This window comes from Saccopteryx bilineata, chromosome 2 (assembly GCF_036850765.1).
Source record: "Saccopteryx bilineata isolate mSacBil1 chromosome 2, mSacBil1_pri_phased_curated, whole genome shotgun sequence".
Lineage (NCBI taxonomy): Eukaryota > Metazoa > Chordata > Mammalia > Chiroptera > Emballonuridae > Saccopteryx > Saccopteryx bilineata.
The window spans coordinates 358,420,193-358,435,418 of record NC_089491.1 but is presented as its reverse complement, the minus strand read 5'-3'; the positions used below and the strand labels follow the sequence as shown (position 1 = coordinate 358,435,418).

The window sequence follows — 15,226 nt, the reverse complement described above, 5'->3', positions numbered from 1 at the left end:
CCGCCTGGTCAGGCTTTTTTTTTTTTTTTTTTTTACAATTCTTAAGATCAATTATCTTGTTGTTGCAGGAAGATCCCACATATGTAATTCAAAGAACAAATAAATTCAGGAGAGCAAATCACTGTGTTTGCAGAATGTATGTATATAATAAGTATTATTACATGTATATACAATTTTATCATCTCACCTTTTTTTTTTTTTTTGCATCATCTCACCTCTTTTGAGAGAGTATTCTCCCCTCCCCTAAATAATTTCAGAAGAAAGCAACCAATGCAGAATTTTTCAACTGGTTACAAGGTGCTAAATACAAAGTTAGAATTAGATAGAACTGGCTTAGAGTAGCATCTCACCTTTATTTAGGCTTTTCCTTTTAAACACTCTTCTGACATGACAGCTACCTTGATTTACCTACTTCACAGACCTGTTTTCACTGACATTTAACCATAATCTAACTTGCACTCTACCCATGTTAGGGCCTTCTGGGGAACTGGGTACAGTATGGGGTTTGGTTTGAATCCTGCTCTGTCACTAACTGGCTATGTGACTTTATAAAGATTTCTTCACCTCCATAAGCCTCAGCTTCTTGATCTGAAAGATGAAGCAAGTATTACCAAACTCACAGGCTGCTGCCTGTGTAAGTAACATGTGAACAGAGCCCAACAGAGTGAGTGAGAGCACAGCAGCAGTGCAGGCATTCCCCTTCTATCTAATCTGCAATGTTGCCCCCTCCTTTGCTCTTGACCCCACCCCCTCTCACATCCTATAAGACGTCCTATTCCCCTCTCCCCAGATCTCAAATCCTCCCTCATCAGTGGCTTCTTTCCTTCTAATGATACACTCACTCACAGACATCCCTCACTAGGAAATACTTTAGAAGTCTTCTGCCTTCTTTTCTAAGTAATCCTCTCTCTTTGTTAAAGTTCCTGCTCCTTTTCTTTATTTTCCTCCTTCATGAAATATAGAAATGTCTCATTGAGGTTTCATGGGAAATGTCTCATTGAATTTTCATGACTGACACAAATACCCCATTTTCATCACAGACTTCTAACAATGCAAAGTTGAATAGGAACATATACAACCCCTTGTCTTTGGTTCTAAAAACCAAGGACATAAATGAAGGAAAAACAACTTGTTTACCTCATGTTCTATTCTTCAATAAGATTTTCCCCAACCCCCTTCATCTGGTTTCTCTATCCCCATTTCCCCTTTCTCACGGCCATTTAAACTAGTCAATTGGGAAAGAGTAAGATTGTATGGTCAACACCCAGCCAAGGGGGCAAGACCCAGCCTAGGGCCTGTATCAGGGATAAAAACAGAATTCACACACACCCCCAACACACGCTTGCTGGCTGGCTTTCACTAGCGGCAGCACGCTCTTCTGCAGAAGTTATTAAAGTTGCCTTGCCAAGGTATTTTGTCTCCACGAGTCTTGCTTAATTGCAACTCTAACAATTTGGGGGTTCCTCCATTCCCTTCCGGATGGGTCTTGGCCCTCTATTGAGGGAGACACATCTCATTGCTCCCTTGCAGTGGCCCTCGACTAAAGGGATGAGTCATCCCAGGTAGTGAATGAACCCCAGATTCTCAGCAATGAGGAGAAGGGGCCCTAAAAGGTGATACTGTGGCGACCAGGCAACTCCGTGCATGGACCAAGGTAAGACAAGTTGCAGGTGCAGCAAAGAACTCCTTGGTGGTTGGGGAGAGGTGCAGGAGGTGGTGTGCATGTGTAGGGCTGAAGCACAGAGTGAGTGTGGAGTGTCCTGATCCGATTCACAGTTTTCTGGTGACCTCACATGGTTTAAGGTGGTATCAGGCAATGCTTGATCCAAGATGGGGGTTTATACCTACCCACTAATTGCTAAGAGGCACCCAACATCCCCATAAGGGGGGTGGCTGGAGACTGATGAAGAAAATGACAAAAATGCAAGAAACCTCCAGGGAGGGGTTTTGAGCCTCTCTCAGAAGTCATGTCACAGTTAGGATAGGAAGTCGCACCTCTAAGATAACAACTAGAGACAAAGATGGTACCAAACAAAAGGGAAAGAAACTTCCCAATGTTTCACTGGGCCAAATGCCCAGTTACTGGGATAATCTCTGAATGATGGGGAAAAAGAAGCAACAAATGATATCAACCTAGGAGAGCCAAGATGTGGATCTTTTGAGACCTAAAGTAAGTTCTTGTATGCAAAATTGCAAATGTCGGCCCTAATATTGAACTAAATAAAATAGTTTCATTCCTGTATTCAAATGCTCTGGGCATCCTTGCTTTAAATTAGAATATGTAGGGAGTGCTCATTTAAACTTAAATACAATGGAATTTTGGATCCTCAACTTGTTTCTTGGTTTTGTACTCTGTAAGGTCTTGCCATACTAATTACTGGGCTGTGCTCATTGTTTTTAGAGTTAAGGGCCAAGTAGCAACTCCGCTATTAGGTTTTTGCAGGTTTTATTTATGTGTCATGCTCATGTCTCTGTACTGTAATTGTCTTGTTTGTATGTGAAACTGTACTCAGGTCTGTGAAACAGGAGGAATCAATTTCAGTTTGAGAGCTCTAGTCTGTCTCATCTGTCTGAAATTCTTACTATTCTATGTGAAAAAAAAAAGTTAATAATTCAAAGTGGGGAAAGATCTCACCCCTCTTTCCAGACAGTAAAACTTAGAAAAAAAACCAACCCAGGCTATTTAAATATCTTAAAGCCTCTTCCTGGAGGTCTAAAACCTGTTGTAGTTTTGAGAATAGGAGAATTAACACCTGTCAGGACTGTGCAGACTATGAAAATGGGAGGGGTCATGCCAGGACCTCAATGTAAAGGGAAAAAAAGGCACTTTTAAGGCCTTGGCCGGTTTGCTCCAGCCTGGTGTGTGGAAGTCCTGGCTTCGATTCCCGGCCAGGGTACACAGGAGAAGCGCCCATCTGCTTCTCCACCCCTACCCCTCTCCTTCCTCTCTGTCTCTCTCTTCCCCTCCCTCAGCCAATGTTGGCCCGGGCGCTGAGGATGGCTCCATGTCCTCCGCCTCAGGCGCTAGAATGGCTCCAGTTGTAAACAACGCCCCAGATGGGCAGAGCATTGTCCCCTAGTAGGCATGCTGGGTGGATCCCGGTTGGGTGCATGCGGGAGTCTGTCTCTCTGCCTTCTTGCTTCTCATTTCAGAAAAATACAAAAAAATAAATAAATAAAATAAAATAAAATAAAATCCAAGCAGCAGTTCAGTAGCCCATCCCCTCCCTTCATTTCGGTCATCCTAGAAAGCCGCTAAGGACAGATAAGGAGTCTTGCCTTCTCTGCAACTATTAATAATGCTGTAAAATATAAGTTATTCCAAACTTTTTTTTAACCTGGTGGTCTAGAAAAGCATATAATACTACTACTAGTTTAATTTAATTAATGTTTTTTAAAGTTCTTAAATGTTTGCCTGGGTTTAAAAAAGGTTCCTGTTACCTCTGTTATATCTTTTGAAGATATGTTTGTTTGCTAATGAAATATGTTCTGTCCATGTAAAACAACTTCTAAACCTGTAAGAATTTTTAAAATTAATTTAGTTGAGCTGTTTTTGGAAATCCTCAAGATGAACCTAAAGGTTAAGGTTTGAGGACCTAGGTTAAGGCAGGACAGGGGATAAATAATGGACGGCTGGTTTTAATTTTGGCCTTTTCAATTGGAACTATTAACTGTGAGTCTGAACAAAGAAGACCTTTGCTGGATAAATGAGAGCATGAACTCGTTCAGCTCCAAAGATAAGGGGCACTTCCTCCCTTCAGCTCAAATCTTGGGTATTCTTAGGTGAATAAGAATCTCTGTGCAGGTGTCAAGAGGGCATTACTCCTCATAATGTGTAGGTTGCCCCACAGGGACTTCCAAATTTAATTGTAATTGAATAACTGACTCATCTGGGAATGCGCACATGAAGGTTGGTTACCCAGCGTTTGGAGTCCTCACGGCTGTATTAGGCAGACAGGGAGAGAAGAGACAAGTAAGAGGGTTTGAGAAGACTTGGGAGGTGCAATTCCCTTGGAGCTCAATTCACAACCAGCACACTTGAACCCACTACACAATATCCCTAGAAATTTCTTCAGACTCTGCAGATATACAAAGAAAACTAAAATTAACATGGGAAATCATACCTTTAAGGTTGACAAGCACGAAGGACACCAGCCTTCTGTTAATAATCCTGCAGGTTAACTTTCAAGTATCTATTGAAATGGAAAATTTTCAGCTTGAAGTGGCCAAAGTGGGTTTGCAAAGAAATTTAAATTTTAACTGTTAGAACATGTGGTCCTGGCTGCTCTGACTTATTCCAAAAAATATATTTACTGGTTTCTAAGAGCCAAGCAACAATTACTAAATAGGATTTGCTGAGAAACCCTTGTAGAGTAGTCTGGAGTCTGTTTTCACTGTAAAAAGCCAGGTCACCTTACAAATTATAGGAAACTGAAATGGTATTAAAAATATATATATAGTACAGGCCCTGGCCGGTTGGCTCAGCGGTAGAGCGTTGGCCTGGCGTGTGGAAGTACCGGGTTTGATTCCCAGTCGGGGCACACAGGAGAAGCACCCATCTGTTTCTCCACTTCTCTCTCTCTCCTTTCTATCTCTCTCTTCTCCCACAGCCAAGGCTCCACTGGAATAAAGTTGGCCCGGGGGCTGAGGATGGTTCCATGGCCTCTACCTCAGGCACTAGAATGGCTCTGACTGCAGCAGAAAAGGGGCCAAGCATTACCCCCTGGTGGGCATGTGGGATGGATCTGGTCAGGCGCATGCAGGAGTCTGTCTGTCTCCCCCCCCACACTCCACACACTTCTCACTTTGGAAAAATACCAAAAATAAATAAACACACACACACAGTGGTACCTTGAGATACGAATTTAATTCATTCTGTAACCAAGCTCGTAAATCAGTCAACTAGTATATCAAACTGCCGATATCGGACCCATGCGCCAACACGTCAACTAGGGGCAGCTTCCCGAATCATGACTTGTATCTCGGAATTTCACTTGGATCTCGAAAAAAAATATGGACCAAGTTGCAGCTTGTGTCTTAAAAAAAATTCGTATGTTGGTCTGTTTGTATTTCAAGGCACCACTGTATAAATATATATAGATATAGATATAGATAGATACATATATATGTATAATAATGGAAACAGAAGTAAGCATATGGTTGTCCCAAGGACTATGGAAGACATTTTCCTTTCTCCTTACTAGGAGAAATTAAAATTATCATTACAAAGGAAAATTGCTGAGGCCCTTGTAAATACTGGGGGCTACTTTATCTGTTCTTAACCTTACCCAACTAAGTTGCATCCTAGTTCAGAGTAAAGCTTATGTGCAAATGGTAGGAATATGTAATCAACCAATGACTGTTAAATCAAAACCTTTCCCTTTCTAAGGAGGAAATATTGAGGGGTGATATATATTTTGTTAATCAAATTTGCCCCAGTTAATCTAATAGGGTAAAATGTATTTAGAAGTAAATCAAATACTGCACCAATTGGGAAAATAATAATTTTAAAGAAATTTCCATGAAAGGAAAATAATCTTGAAGCTGAAGGTTTATTGCAGGAGATTCCAAAGCAACTTTGGGCCTTTTTCAGTATAGATATTGGCAAGACTTGCCAATATCCTTTAAGATCTGATGCACGACCTGACCTGTGGTGGTGCAGTGGATAAAGCGTCGACCTGGAAATGCTGAGGTCGCCGGTTCGAAACCCTGGGCTTGCCTGGTCAAGACACATAGGGAGTTGATGCTTCCAGCTCCTCCCCCCTTCTCTCTCTCTCTGTCTCTCTCTCCTCTTCCTCCCTCTCTGTCTCTCTCTCTCTCCTCTCTAAAAATGAAAAAAAAAAAAAAAGATCTGATGCATGAGTAGCTGGAATTAAGACCATTATACTAGGTTACTTAAAAGGGGGATTTATAATTCTATGTACAAGCCCTTGTAATTCTAACTTTCCAGTAGAACATATTTATATAGAATCTCAAAGCTATAAATAAGTTAGTTATTCCCAGACATCCTGTGGTTACAAATCCACATAATCTATTACCAGCTATTCCTGTGGATTGCCAATATTTTTCAACAATAATCAAATCACATAGTGCCTGTTTGAGCATGTCTGTAAAATAAAAGGACAGAAACACCTCTTTGCTTTCACCTGGGAAGGTTATAAGTTTAGTTGGACAGTAATGCCCCAGGGATATACGGAGAGTCCCCCCTATTGTTTTAGATACTAAAAGCTGACTTGAATAGTGCTGAATTTTCCAGAGACTTCACTCTAATCCAATATATAGATAATATACTTTATGTTCTAGGACAAACTCTGATTCTCTTTACCTACAATAAAATACTTGGGTTACCTCACATTTAAAAATGGGATTGGGGGCCCTGGCCGGTTGGCTCAGCGGTAGAGCGTCGGCCTTGCGTGCGGAGGACCCGGGTTCGATTCCCGGCCAGGGCACATAGGAGAAGCGCCCATTTGCTTCTCCACCCCTCCGCCGCGCCTTCCTCTCTGTCTCTCTCTTCCCCTCCCGCAGCCAGGGCTCCATTGGAGCAAAGATGGCCCGGGCGCTGGGGATGGCTCTGTGGCCTCTGCCCCAGGCGCTAGAGTGGCTCTGGTCGCAACATGGCGACGCCCAGGATGGGCAGAGCATCGCTCCCTGGTGGACAGAGCGTCGCCCCTGGTGGGCGTGCCGGGTGGATCCCGGTCGGGCGCATGCGGGAGTCTGTCTGACTGTCTCTCCCTGTTTCTAGCTTCAGAAAAATGCAAAAAAAAAAAAAAAAAAAAAAAAGGGATTGGGTAAAAAGTAAAGTATATAGGGAAGAACAAGGCAAAGTTAGCAGTTAATGGTTCACATAACAGTAACAATGGGGGGATCTGTTGGCTTCTGCTCTGGTGGGATGTCTGGTCTGATGGAAAAAGAAGAAAAAAAAAGACCCTCACATTCCAAAAGCATGTTATCAGGTACATTATTGTAGGTGCAGGACAACAAACAGGCTTGAGTGGAGGTGAGCATTGACCTTTGTTGAGAGGGAACCCCTCCCTAGGAAATGACTGCCTGCTGTGAACTACTTTCGGCTGAAAGGGTTTGATTTAGACCACCCTGAGTGTTTACTTTGGGTCTCAAAAGTTTGCAGGGCTCACATGAGTTTGTCAGGTTTAGTTCATGGCCCCATCTTTTTTTTTTTAATCCACAGTTCATAAAAGTATCCATCTAAAATTGCTAATTACTAACTTAGTCCTCATTGAAAGTTAAGGGTTTTAGAAACAGAATTCTGATTAATTAGAAAGAAACTGTATAGTTTTAATGATAAAAGGTATAAGATACGAAGATGCTTTTGAAAGGAAAAGGAAGAAGGTAAGTTGTTCTGAAAGATGGTTATTTCTGAATAGAGAATAAGGTTTGTGCAGGTTGTAGAAGGTTTGTGCAGAGGGAAGGAACTGAGAAAGTGAGCAAAGGTGAAAAAAGGGGAAGGAGAAAAATGCAAGTTGACTAGGGCAAGGAGAAGGAAAGGGAGAGAACAAATGCTTTAAATGTAGAAAGTCTGGTCATTTTAAGAAAGAAGGCCCAGAATGGGATAAAGAGAAAAACCTGATTCCCCTCCTGATGTTCAACGAAGAATAGCAGTGTCTGAGGCTCTTCTACTCCCATGGGTCCTACCCAGAGCCCCTTGTAAACTTAGACATGGGACCAATTTATTGGGAAGAGATTTAATGGTAAAAGTAGGACTAGGACTCCAAACTGAAAAGGGGGCCCTCCAAGCCTTTCTCTACCTAGTAACCATAGTAGAAGTGAAGGGTTTAAAACAAACCCTACCAGGCCCTGGCCAGTTGGCTCAGTGGTAGAGCATCAGCCTGGCATGTGGAAGTCCCAGGTTCAATTCCCAGTCAGGGCACATAGGAGAAGAGACCATCTGTTTCTCCATACTTCCCCCTCCTCCATCTCTCTCTTCACCTCCTGCAGCCATGACTCAAATGGTACAAGAAAGTTGGCTCCAGGTGCTGAGGATAGCTCCATGGCTTCACCTCAGGTGCTCTGAGCAACAGAGCAGCAGCACCAGATGGGCAGAACATTACCCCCAGTGGGCTGCTAGGTGGATCCTGGTAGGGGCGCATGTAGGAATCTGTCTTGCTGCCTACCTGCCTCTCACTTAATATAAAACAAACCCGAGTAATAGAAACAGGATACCAAGATGCAAATTCCTGGATAGAATGGATCAAATATTCTGTCAGCACCCTAAACAAAAGTAACTGTTATGCTTGTGCTACAGGAAGACCAGAGGCTCAGCTAGTCCCATTTCTACTTGGGTGGTCCTTGGTCCCTGATGGTCTGAACTGCATGGTAGCCCTGTTCCGACATGCTACTGCCTGGTAAAACAAGTCACGTCAGTCGTTATTGCTGCTATTTCCTGAGGTCAAAGGCCCTGCAGGTCAGCCCCCGAGGGCTATTAGAATGCCTATTCCTACAGCCAATTTTTCTTCATGCTTCTCAAGGTGAGGGTACAATTTGGCCTTTGTAGGAAATCTAACTCAGTAAAGTGAAAGCTGACAGTTTACAGGGCTGACAAATCAATCTGCCCTTATAATCCCCAGAGCTGACGTTTGGTGGTATTACGGGACAAGGATCTATGAGACTTTACCAGTTAGCTGGGGCAGCATTTGCTCCCCAATATAACTGGCCATCCCTTTTACCCTGGCATTTGCTTCCCCTGCCTCCCCTCCTAACTTGTCACAGAACAGGCAAAGCAAAAGGAGTATGGTTACTACCAGAGAGTCATTCGACCCTTACACACACACACACACACACACACACACACACACACACACACACGCTCTATTGGAGTTCCACAGTGGGTTCCCAACAAGTTCAAGGCATGGAATCAAATTGTAGCTGGATTTAAATCAGCCTTATTCTGGTGAGTAACCATAAACAAGAATGTAAATTGGATAAACTATATATTATATATTATAATCAACAAAGATTTGTCAATTACAGTAGGGATGTGATTAAGAAAATTGCAGAACAGTTTGGTTCTACCAGCCATATGGCCTGGGAGAATAGACTAGCTCTAGATGATACTAGCAGAGCAACGTAGAGTGTGTGTTATGACTGAAACTCAACATTGTACCTACATCTCCAATAACACAGCCCCTGATGGTACCATTACCAAAGCCTTACACGGACTGACAACTCTAACAGATGAATTAGCTGAAAACTTGAACAATGGTTTGGAAAATGGAAAGGACCAGTACCTCTGTAGTCACTGCCCTAATAATTGTTATTGAAGTCTTGATTCTTATAGAATGCTGCATCATCCCATATGCTCAAGGCCTAATTCAGAGACTGATCAAAACAGCCATAATGAAGCAGAGCCCTCCCCCTTACTTTGAGATGCTATTAATGAACACCGATGACCAGAGCCAACTTCTGCTTACCAAGTTTGAAGAAAAGAATGAAAACATATTAAGAATAGGGGGGACTGAAGGAAAAACAGTTTACCTCATGTTTTTTTCTTCAACAGGAATTTCCCCAACCCTCTTCTTCATCTGGTTTCTCTATCCCCACTTTTCCCTCCTCCCTTCGTGAAGCCATTTAAACTAGCCAACCAGTTAAAAGTAAGATTATACGGTCAACACCGGAGCCAAGGGGGCAGGACCCAGCCTAGGGCCTGCATTAGGGATAAAAACAGAACCTACCCCCTTGCCCACATGCTTGCTGGCCAGCTTTCACTAGCAGCAGCGCACCCTTCTGCAGAAGTTACTAAAGTTGCCTTGTGGAGGTATTTTGTCTCCATGTGTCTTGCTTAATTGCAACTCTAACATAAATGTAGGATGAGGGACAGAGATCGAAAGCAAAAAGATCTCAGTATTCTTTTGTCTCTAATTAAGGTGACAAGATTATCCAAAAAGTTAATGTGCTCAAAGGCTATACTAATCAAGGCATAACGGAGGAGGAAACAGGTTGCATGCAATGGTTACTAAAATCCAAGCCAACTCAGACTCTAGACTAGGTGCCAAAGGGGTATCATTCCCCCAATCTGCCATGTTCTTTCTCACCTCAACATATTTGCACATGGTATACCTCTCAAATGGAATACAGTGGTCCTTCGTTTATTGCAGGGGTTAGGTTCCAGAACCCCCATGTAAAGCCAGTAGCCACAGCCACCATCACAGCTGCCTGGCCTGTGCAGGTTCGCATTTGATTCAGACAGATGGTAATTAAACAACGGAGCCAAGAACTGGTGGGCCATTATCTTTAATCCTAGCTTGCACCCGGTGGGCAAGAAAATACACACAGTGGGAAAACACTTCCCTTTCCAGTCAGGGCTCCCAAAACCACTGACTCATCCGAGTATTCCTAGAATCAAAGGTTTCTACCTCACCAACCTTATTCACCTCTGTTCCCCATCTCCTTCTCTCTGCACAAACTGGCTTCTACTTCAGCATTCCACCATCTTGGCTGCCTCTTCTCTGCAATGCTGATGACAGGATCTGAGTGAGAGTGCCCCTGGTCTGCCTTATCTTATAGTGTAGAAATTATAGCCTTTAAGCCAATATATAAATAAGAAAGTCTCTGATACAAAGCAACTTATCTGAGGCGTAAATGGGATTCCTCATAAGAGTGCACCACCCCCTATCATGAAACAGTCAAGGGTGTGGGGAAAAGCTTAGTTTTGAAAAGATCTTAGGCTATAATGACTTTGCCAGCTTACAGCTTGTCTCCCACACCCCATGCAAACTATAAGCGAGCAAACATATATATCATATTTACAAACTTATTTGACTGACACCCCATGATAGGTGAAAATCCACGAAGTAGCGACCTTATGTTTATTATTTATATATATTTGAAGGCTTTATAAACCCTCCCCACACTCTTATAAACCTTTCCCACACTGTTATTAACCTTTCCCACATCTTATAAATATTTCCTATGCTCTTAAACACTTTCTATACTCTGAAACCTACCTAATTTTAACAACATATAAAATTCTATATGGGTACTCACCAGTGAATATACAACTTAAATGATGTTTTAATTGACATTTTTATATTTTTTATTGTTTTCAATTTTTTAGGCTAGAAAATGCTTATTTTACCACAAAAATAATTAAAATAATAAATATATAAAAATACCTATATACCACAAAATCCCACAAATAGGGAAAAATACGTGATACAAAATTAGATATATACAATTTAAAAATCTGCGTTACAGTGAGACCACGAAAAGTGAACTGCGATATGGCGAGGAACAACTGTATCTCTTTTCTCCTTTGCCTGGCAAATTCTTCCAGCCTCTCAAGCCCTGGTTTCATGAAGCCTTTCCCAAACTCCATGCTACTAGTAAATGCTTCTCTGTGGTCCTTGAAAGTGAGAAGGGCTTAGGATGGAGCAAAGGGCTGAAGGGGAGAGAAACAGAAGGCAAACTCCCACATACAGGAGAAACAGTGAATGGACGTGGCTGTGGAAATACCAAAGTGTCAGGCTAGTATTTGACACTGAAGTTTCTAAAGCAAGATAGTCCATGATGAAGTGACATTTTAGAAATAAGGAAAAGGCAAAATAGATATGACCTTATATGACCTTTCTTCCATAGTTCTCTTAGATCATGAATTTTTCCAAAAGAAGCCAATACCACCATCTTCCCCACCCCCCAGCAAAGCACCCAGGGCCAAAATAACCTATAGTTCACCCAGGATCTTTCTCTTCTAAACTGCCTCATCACCGTTTATGGCCATCACTTACTGATGACTTCCTGTGTGCTAGAGTAGTATGGGGGGGGGGGGTCACAGCCTAGTTGCAGAACAAGATCACACAGTGTGCTCTAAGTGCCAAGTGACAGTGACCTATACAGAACAGGAAACAAAATCCTCAAAGGTGGGGCTAGAAACACCATTATATACAAGCCATCAGAACTATGCCACAGGAAAGTCTTGGTCCTGGCCAGGTGACAGTACTAAGGCAAGAACTGAGTAAAGCAAGGTCCACATGCAGGGCAAGGGAGGTATTCCACTGGGCAGAGCACAGGGCTTGTGCAGGGGGACAGAGGTAGATGAGCTCAGACAGGGAGACAGGCCAGCCTGTGGGCTCCCACTCATTCAGAGGATTCCTCAGGCAGTGGGGGCCCTGCGGGCTCTGAGCTAAGGGTAAGCAATGCCTGTAGCCTGCCTCATCTTTATTGCGCATACAGACATCTCACACTGTCTTGAAGGGCAGTGGTCCCCAACCTCTTCTGGGCCATGGACTGGTTTAATGTCAGAAAATATTTTCATGGACCGGCCTTTAGGGTGGGACAGATAAATGTATCACGTGACCGAGACAAGCGTCAAGAGTGAGTCTTAGACGGATGTAACAGAGGGAATCTGGTCATTTTAAAAAAATAAAACATTGTTCAGACTTAAATATAAATAAAATGGAAATAATGTAAGTTATTTATTCTTTCTCTGTGGACCGGTACTGGTCCATGGCCTGGGGATTAGGGACCACTGGAGTAGAGAATAACAATTGTGTACTTATGTTTGCATGGTTCTTGGGCTCGGAGTCATTTTAAATTATTTGATTAATACTTCCAACATGATAAAAATTTTCACTAAAATTATACTTAACTGATTCCTCCAACATCAAGAAATAAATTATGAAAAGGTTATAGATTGACTATAATATATGAGATTGGAGAATGAAGACTACACCATATCCAACCTGTTAAAATTAAAACGAGGGGCCCTGGCCGGTTGGCTCAGCGGTAGAGCGTTGGCCTGGCTTGCGGGGCACCCGGGTTCAATTCCTGGCCAGGGCACATAGGAGAAGCGCCCATTTGCTTCTCCACCCCCCCCCCCCTTCCTCTCTGTCTCTCTCTTCCCCTCCCGCAGCCAAGGCTCCATTGGAGCAAAAGACTGCCCGGGCACTGGGGATGGCTCCTTGGCCTCTGCCCCAGGCGCTAGAGTGGCTCTGGTCGTGGCAGAGCGACCCCCCAGAGGGGTAGAGTATCGCCCCCTGGTGGGCAGAGCATCGCCCCCTCGTGGGCGTGCCTCTGGTGGGCGTGCCGGGTGGATCCCGGTCCGGCGCATGCAGGAGTCTGTCTGACTGTCTCTCCCCGTTTCCAGCTTCAGAAAAATACAAAAAACAAAACAAAACAAAAAAAAAATTAAAACGAGGGCACTATGGGGGAAAACACTGAGTGCTAGCTAGGAGCCAAGACTGCTAATACAATAAATGAATAAAAATGGTCCTTCCCTCAGGGTTTACAACCCAATAAATTTCACAAAGCAGGCACCAATGCTAATTTGGCAAATTAATAAATTAAGGCCTATTCATATTAAATTCCTACTATGGACAAAAAAGGAGCCACAGACGAAACCTGACAAGCACAGGGGAGGCCTACAAGGCAGCCTTACAAACTCAAGAGACCTAAAAAACCACCGAGGATAGATCAAAATTAAAACTCTCTAACTAAAAGCAGATTCTGACAGGTAGTCATGTCCTGAGGCAGTATTTTCCCTAACAAAGGTCAATGTTTACCTTACTTGAGCCTGTTGTCTTTTTGCATCTATAATACATACCTGATAACATATTTTTAAAATATAAGAGTAACATGCCTTTGAAAAGTAAAAGTAATTTTCTTTTCCAGACCCCTCAGGGTACAACCAATAGAGCAATGCCCATAAAGCCCGTTACTGTCATGTTAATTTCACCATCCAATACCTGCCTATGTAAAAAAAATAGTTACTTTTTATCCAATACCAGATTTCTATCTCCTGCCTCCTTAATTTATCCACAATAGATTTCATGTAACTCTTTTCCTCTCCCCCTTTGATTCTGATGTATAAAATAAGCAGTAAAAATGCCATTTTCCATTTGCTCTTCCCGGCAACTGTCATCAGTTTGGCTCAAATAAACCCATAAAAATTCTTAAGGTTTGGGTGTATCCTACATTGACGCTATCTTAAAGCCATCTGCTATCAGCCTGCGCTCAGCAGTTTTTCTGCCCTGGAGTCCACATGATTTTTCTGGAAGCATATCATATTAAAAGCACAATATCTAATCTCTAATCTCTAATGTCAATAAGAATTTAATTTTAACTCTATTTTTCTTCTACCTAGGAGTCAATTAAACACTGCTCCCTGTGAGCAAACCAGAGTCCTTCTCCACGGACCACACCTACCATGAGAAAAGGCATGCTGTACTATAAAATGATAACATTTCAGACTTTGGTCCATGGAACAAATCCAAGAACTTCTTTAGGACACCACCTCAAGCAATTATGGTCACAGAAATGTGAAGGCAAGACAGCTGGGTGGACATGAAAAGCAATGCAAATTAGGAACCCAAAGAACCAACACGTATAACTTAGAAACTCTTAGTGTTACAATAATAAATAATGTACACTGATAATAACCCGCTCCATAGTGCTAGCTCTCGTAAAATAACGAAAAATAATTCATCATTTTAGTTGCCTCTATAAAGACATTTTATTATTTTACAAAAATGCTTAAATTTTATTAAAACACATTTTCAGAACCTTACATTTGGAATTAACTAAAACACAGAAATGTGTACTTAATCAAATCAAACACAGACTTATTTTTAAAGCCAGAATCAAATGCATAGCTAATATTTTTTATTACCAATATAATTATTCCTTACTTATAATATAATATAAACAGGACTACAACTGTGAGATGATTTTGAGGTTTTTAAACCTTGGCTAAGCTTTCGTTCTGAGTCAGAACCATTCTCTTCAAATAACCAGTTTGCTCAGTGGTTGAGTGTCAGCCTGGTGGGTAGATGTCCCTGATTCAATTCCTGGTCAGGGCACACAGAAGTGACCATCTGCTTCTCCCCTCCACCCTACTCTCTTCTCCCACAGCCATGGTTTGATTGGCTGAGCAAGTTGGCCCCAGGGCCTCTGCCTCCAGCACTAAAAATAGCTCAGCTGCCAAGCAACAGAGCAATGCCCCAGATGGGCAGAATATTACCCCATAGAGGGCTTGCCTGGTGGATCCCACTTGGAGTGCATGTGGGTGTCTGTCTCTCTGCCTCTCCTGTTTTCACTTAATTAAAAAATAAACAAATAAGCCTGACCAGGCAGTGGCGCAGTGGATAGAGCGTCAGACTGGGATGTGGAGGACCCAGGTTCGAGACCTCGAGGTTGCCAGTTTGAGCGCGGGCTCATCTGGCTTGAGCAAAAAACTCGCCAGCTTGGACCTAAGGTTGCTGGCTCGAGCAAGGGGTTA

The 15,226-nt window shown here is 42.6% G+C and overlaps 1 protein-coding gene and 1 non-coding gene across 3 annotated transcripts in view; one reads left to right on the top strand and one right to left on the bottom strand.

Moving 5' to 3' along the window:
• ZZEF1 (zinc finger ZZ-type and EF-hand domain containing 1) overlaps positions 1-15,226 on the bottom strand; it is a 133,237-nt gene that overhangs the window by 110,831 nt on the left and 7,180 nt on the right. The window lies entirely within an intron of this gene.
• On the top strand, positions 6,374-6,449 carry TRNAA-UGC (transfer RNA alanine (anticodon UGC)). The gene has a single exon. It is a non-coding gene; the product is annotated as a tRNA-Ala (tRNA).